The sequence below is a fragment of the Arachis duranensis genome, chromosome 3 (genome assembly GCF_000817695.3).
Source record: "Arachis duranensis cultivar V14167 chromosome 3, aradu.V14167.gnm2.J7QH, whole genome shotgun sequence".
Lineage (NCBI taxonomy): Eukaryota > Viridiplantae > Streptophyta > Magnoliopsida > Fabales > Fabaceae > Arachis > Arachis duranensis.
In genome coordinates, this window is record NC_029774.3 from 18394646 (window position 1) to 18402028 (window position 7383).

Below are 7383 nucleotides of genomic sequence, written 5' to 3' on the forward strand. Positions count from 1 at the left end.
ACTCCCCTTTTCTCTCGTCGGCCCCCTGCATCGCACCCCTCACATTCGCAATTCTGGGTCCGGCGCGGCTCAACGGTGATTGACGGCGTCTCCCAGACCTCCAGCAACGACGGCGCAGTGCGGCGGCCAACCAGCGCTTCCTTCCTCTTCCCTGCATGCTCCCTTCACTCACGAGCTCCTTCTCGCCTTCGTGGTACTCTTCAAGCGACAAAACGGGGAGATGGGTGGCAGAATCACGACTGGGCAGAGACGAACAGCACGGCTTCACGGTGACAACCAACAGCCACGGCGGCAGCTCGTGGGCGGACCGAACGATGGTGGCGCGGCGGCGAGGCGTGGGTCAATCTCCCTGGTTCGCGAGCTCTCTCTCTCCTCGCCCAGAACTCCCTTTCCCCTCAGCTCGCAACGGCGGCGACGGTGGCAGTGGCACCCACCGTGCCGCCTCCCTCTTCTCCCCTCTTCCCTAATTCTGCCTCTCCTTCTCTTCGTTTCGTTCGCTTCTTTCTTTCTCTCCCTGTTGTCTTCACGCGTGTGTGTATGTGTCTAGGGTAGAGAGGGGCAGCAGCTGCTGCTGCTGAGTGTGAGTGAAGGAAACCGGGTCGGGTAGCAGGTCACTGGGTTAGGGTTTCATTTTTTGAAAATTAGGGTTAGGGGAATTTTAGTAATTTTAAATGAAATTGGGGAAAATATAGTAATTGAAACCCAATTTAAATCCAACACTATTTGTATATAGAAAAATACTATTTGCTCATCAATTGTACAAATTATTTTCAATAAAATATTCAAAATCCAAAATTTAGAAATAATATAATTAATTTCTCTATTTTCCAAAATAGCAGTAGTAATATTTAAAATGTTACTTATTTAATCCAAATCATATCAAAATCATTATTATTTCACAACTGCCAACTTTATAATTTAAATATAGAAAATAATCCAATAATTATAAAGTTGGGTAATAATCATAACTCATCTCAGATTCAATAAATCAAAACTTACTTTAATTTTCTTTAATAGAAGAATTTCTGAAATTAAAGCTACAGAAACATTGAATTTGGAATTTGCTAATGATAGCCCTTTTTCAAAGGTTTTGGGTCTTACAAATTCCACGGTCCCAAACCTTGCTTTTACACCCGTCTTCTTGTGGATCACCATTGTTCCCACTGGATGGCAAGTGATCTGAATTCTCACAGAGACATCCAAACAACCTTCTAGACCCATTCAATTGAGCTCTACACCAATCCTTGCACTTCAATTTGGAGCATGCAACCATATTGAACCTTGCTTGACATCTCTTGCCACTAACTATCTTTCTCTTACTCTTAATGCCACAAAGAGCTCTAAGTTGACCATCCGTCTCTAGTAGCCCATATTCAAGTGGGAAAGAAAAGGTTAAGGATAGGAATTTTACTCACTTAAATGTTGTATTGGATGGTGATGGCTTTGGAAGAGGTCTTGCAAGCTCCACTCCCTTGTGCTCTCCTTTGAATTATTCTACCTTTTTGCAAGCTTCCTCAATTTCAATCTCTTTCTCTTGGTAGCTTTCTTCTAATTCAATCTCTTCTTCATTGCTTACCAAGGGCATGGGAGGTTGTGCATCTTTCTCTTCTTCCATATGTGAGGGTGGAAAGTTCTCTAATTCACTGGAGTATAAATTCCTTTGATTGGTTTCCTCACTTTCTTCTATAGGATCATGCATTGTATCTCTTGGGAAGGAATTTACTTGTTCCCCTTCCTGGTTCTTGATCATCGTCTGCACATAATTTTCTACATTTTTGACACTCGTCTTTATATCATGTAGGAATTCTTTCATGAGGAGCTCAAGATCTAATGGTATTTGAGATGAATAAGGAGATTGTGGCTCTTGATATGAATAAGAAGGAAATGATGGTTCTTGATATGAATAGGGAGATCGTGGCTCTTGGTATGGGTAGAAAGATGATGGTTCTTGATATGAATATTGAGATGGTGGTTCTTGATATGAATATGGAGGTGGTGGCTCTTGATAGTTGGAACATGAAGCATTGAAGTTTCTTTGGTTTTGACTTTGCCAACCAAAATTTGGATAGTTCCTCCATCCACCATAATATGGATCACTACTTGAGTGTGAGTAGTAATCCCTGTGATTTCTCTCTATTATTTTTCCTTAGCACAAAACACCAAATAGGATTAAACGCACCATGTGGTAAATAGGAAAGTAAAGAAAAAAGAACAGAATTTTTTTCAAAAGAAATAAAATAAAAAATAATAAAAATAAAAGAAGAATTCAAAAATAAATAAAAAGAGGTCAACTAAAAATTTAAAAATTAAACAAAGAAAATTATTAGTATTTTAAAAAAATATTTTTGAAAGAAAACTTAAAGACACCAGACTTAATTTCAGAAATTAAAAAAATATTAATATTAAATATTTTTATTTTTTTTTTTTAAAAAAAAGAAAAAAAAATTAAAAAGAAGTGAAATAATAAAAAAAAGGAAACAGGAAAACGAAAGCGAAAAAACGGAAGAAAGGAAAAAAAATAAATAAATAGCGAAATAAAGAAAATTAAAATTAATTTTTTTTTGAAAATATTTAAAGTAAAATTTAAATAAAATTAAAAATAAAACGCCTAATCTAAGCAATTAAACAATTAATAGTTGTCAATCATAGTCAATCCCCGGCAACGGCGCCAAAAATTTGGTGCGATATTTTATAACCCATAAATTAACCGGTAAGTGCACCGGGTCGTACCAAATAATACCTTACGTGAGTAAGGGTCGATCCCACGAGGATTGATGGATCAAGCAACAATGATTGATTGATTGGCTTAGTTAGGCAAGCAAAAAAAAAAGGGTTTTGAGATGTTCAAAAGGTTTAAGTTTGAACTCAGAATATTAAAAAGATAGACAAATAAATAAGTTGGGAATAAAATATGGAGAAAACAGTTAAGGCTTCAGAGTTATCTATTTTTCCGGATTAACTTTTTTTACTAACTATTTTAATCATGTAGGATTTAATTCATGGCAAACTATATGTGACTAGATCCTAATTCCTTAGACTTTTCTAGTCTCCTCTAAAATTCATTAATTGCCAATTCCTTGGTCAATTAATTTCAATTAGAGGGTGATGATCAAATTTCAGTTTATATGCCACAAAAACTCTAATTACCCAAGAAATAAAAGGATTATATATCACGTATCCTGTTAAATTCAGATAATTAAAATTTATGAGAAATTATTTTCAAGCTGTTGTTTAAGTAAAGAGCTTTTTTAAGTTTTACAAGAACTCAAATAGAAAAGAGGGTCATACTTCTGTTCCACCCAAATTCATAAAATAAAGAGCAAAAACAATTCTTAAATTATAAATCCATACATGAATTAAAATAGAAAAAGCAATGAAATCAATCCATACAAATAGACAGAGCTCCTAACCTTAACAATGGAGGATTAGTTGCTCATGGTTCAGAGTAGAAAATAAGGATTGTAAATTGGAATGGAATTCCCTAATGGAATCTCCTCAATAGAAGAGAAGTCTCTCCTTTTTATAACTAATCCTAATTAATTTAAAATCTAATTTCTAAAATTAAAATAATATCTTTTCCTATTTTCAAATTCAAATTTGAATTTAAATCAGAACTAATTATAACAATCATCAAATCTTCAGTTGGTGGGTGGGGACCACTTGATTCCTTCACTCTGCAGCCTCTGATATGTACTTTCTGGGCTGAAAACTGGGTCAAAAGCAGCCCAGAAATCGCCCCCAGCGTTTTCTGCACGTGGCGCATGTCACGCGTACGCGTCGATGGTCTTTTTCTCGAGTCACGCGTGCGCATCATTCACAGGCACGCGTCGTCGTGGAATGCTCCAAATCACGCGTACGCGTCAGTCATGCGTACGCGTCGCTCCTTGCTGCGATCTCTTTTGATTCTTGAGCTGCAGAAACTCTATCAAATCCAGTCGAATGCTACCTAAAATAAACAAAATTGCAAAAGACTCATAGTTGCATCCATATTGGCTAAAATATAATTATTTCTTTATTAAACTCAACAAATTAGATGCAAATTCACTAGGAAAAGATAGGAAAGATGCTCACGCATCAAAGAAGCATAAATAATATATAACAAAATGCAACATTTGTAAAGTTCAAAGATAAAAATATAAATTAGTCACAAGTCTAATATGCAACATCACAAATATAACATAGATAACATAACATCATCCTAAAAAATATAAAAACTAGAACAATTCATTAACATCATAATCATCATATTCTCCAACATTTTGATTTCCATTAGAAAGAAAGTTGAGAAGCTCATTGAAAACATCATCATCAAGAAGAGGAATTTCCAAATCAATCAAAGGTCTCTCATCTTTACCTCCATCTTCTTGAGGGGCTAAGTATAACTATCATTTTGTGTATCAAACTCTTCCAAATTTTCCATCATATTTTCATCTTCCACAATCTATTCTTCATCTGAATTTAAGCCTTCAAGACTATAGTCAACAGTATTTTTTTTATGGCTTCTTCCTTGCTAATCTTAAATTGGTCATCACAAAAACAACGTTATTCATTGTGCTTGTCTTCAAACGATTTCTCCTTTTCGTGTAAACCTAATAATATCAAAATTTATTAGAATTTATTTAAAATAAATACATATGCTAAGTAGAAAATAATAAAATTGAATAATTAACTAATTCTATAATTTTAGAAAATAAATTCCTAAACTAGTATCAAATTAAAAGTTTACCATCTCAAAAGTTTGCAAGTCAAGCTCAAGACACAGATAGAAAACTTTTAAATTTTCAGATGTTCATCTCTATAAGAATTCCACCATTGTGAAGGTGTTTTGGTTTTGAGAGCATTCTTGGCTATATCTCTACCAAAAAAATTAGCCTTACCTTTGAAATCTTCAAGTTAACTACCGAACAATTATAAAGTCCTTTCTTAACATCATACTTAACCTTAAAATTAGGACTATAATGAATCTGCGGCATGCAAAGGCTTAAAGAGTTGCTTGTCCCATCTTGTATCAATAATATCCCACAAAGGCTTATAACTAAAAAGAACATCGAAATAATGAATTAGATAATTACCTAATTAGTAAATAATTAAATGGTAATACCAAAAAAAAATATTTACTTATTACTAATTTTATTACCTTGTTTCAACACTTTGAAAAGCATCTTTAATCTTTTTTTAGCACGATCAATTTCAGAATACATGTATCCTGTAGCTGGTTTTACCTATGAATCTACTATACGGAGCACGTCAAGAAGAGGATACACAACTGGTGCCATCTAATACCCAGGCGTCAGAGATAAAATTCATGGTCGAATGAAGATTGCTAGATATCCTCCAGGTACCATGTTTTTCTAAATGTTTAATTTTTTTAAATGCTCACTTCCCTTATAATTTTTTTATGTTCCAACTGCTCGACTAACGACCCTAGCGGGCATTGCTCCTAACCCGAAACCGGTCAAGAAAAACTGAGAATTAGATGAGGAAGCTGCCTCCAAGAAATCAAAGTCCAAAAGGGGTCAAGGTAGAGGACGATCGAGTGAGGCTACTTTGCCTTCAAAAAAACTGGGAGCTGTCGACATCCTCATGAAACCTGTAACACCATACCATACTTAATCTTACGCTTAAGTCATAAGACTGAGATAGTAAGGTATTACGACCTCTAAAAATAAAAAATATATATAATAATAATAGAGAAAGAGATACTTAACTAGGAGTCTTGAAAAACAGGTAAAACAAGATCGCAAAATTCAAAAGCACGACCCTCAGAAAATGTGGTTACTTGTGTGAGAAGAAAACTAAAGTTCAATAACATATATGTACAGATGATACGAGTAGAGGGCCAAAAACACAGCATAAGTAGCTCTTGATTCAGCCTGCGAAAGCAAGGCTGGTTGAAGAACATATACGTACATATATATATACGTAATAATAACCCAAAAGAACATGTTCAAAACCCTAGTTCTCCTTAAAACCTCTAAGAGCTACATAAACAAAGTATTCTTACATACAAGAGGAGAAACTATACATATATATACATCAAAATAACAAAAGGAGACCCCAAAGTAAACCACTTCACCGCAGAACCTTCAGACGCCTACCGAGGAGCCACTCGACCTGCATCTAAAAATAACAACACATTATGGGGTGAGAACTGGAGTTTCTCAGCATGATAAAGGTGCCACGCATGTAATATATAAGGTCCTGGGAATGCCAAAGGCAATCCTAGAACTCCAACATACAGTTATAAAACTTTATTTCTAAGCAGAAGCCATAAAAAGAGGAAGGTAATCTAAAACACTCCTAGACTTGCTCACTTTTAAACCTAACATCAATGCCAACCCATTTTACCCTTCCTCCGCTCCTCCGTCAGCCATAAATCATGCAGAGACAAGCAACCAGACAAATTCACACACAAGAGGAAGCAGAAAGAGCAAGTAGCAAGTATAGCAGGTAGCAGGATATATATTCAGTTAGGCAATCTCAAATAATACATAGCAATCAAAACAAACAAATGCGCATGATGCATGCCTGTCCTATGGCTGTTGATATCAACAGTCAGCTACGTAGCCATCCCGACATGTTCTCAAGCTCAAAATACAGCATGGGAAGGACCCCCAAGCTGACATTGGGAAAAGAATGCTCCAAGCTCAATAATATCCATGGGACGAATCCCAAGCTGACATGGGGAGAAGAGACAACACCCCAAGCTGACATGGGGAAGGAATACCCCAAGTTGACTTGGGGAAGATAGTATCCAAAGCTCAATAATGTTCAATCATTAGCATACACATGCAACTCCGGCATACTCACGACATTACTGCATGATGAGCGGATATTTTATACGCTTTTTGGGGGTAATTTCATGTAGATTTTAGTATGTTTTAATTGGTTTTTAGTAGAATATTATTAGTTTTTAGACAAAAATTATATTTCTGGACTTTACTATGAGTTTGTGTATTTTTCTGTGATTTCAGGTATTTTCTGGCTGAAATTGAGGGAGCTGAGCAAAAATCTGAGTTAGGCTGAAAAAGAATTGCTGATGCTGTTGGATCCTGACCTCCCTGCACTCGAAATGGATTTTCTAGAGCTACAGGAGTCCAATTGGCGCGCTCTCAATGGCGTTGGAAAGTAGACATCCAGAGCTTTCCAGCAATATATAATAGTCCATACTTTACGCGAAGATAAACGACGTAAACTGGCGTTCAACGCCAGTATCATGCTGCTGTCTGGCGTCCAGCGCCAGAAACAGGTTACAAGTTGGAGTTCAACGCCAGAAACAGGTCACAACCTGGCGTTGAACGCCCAAAACAGCCCCAGGCACGTGAGAAGCTTAAGTCTCAGCCCCAGCACACACCAAGTGGGCCCCAGAAGTGGATTTCTGCA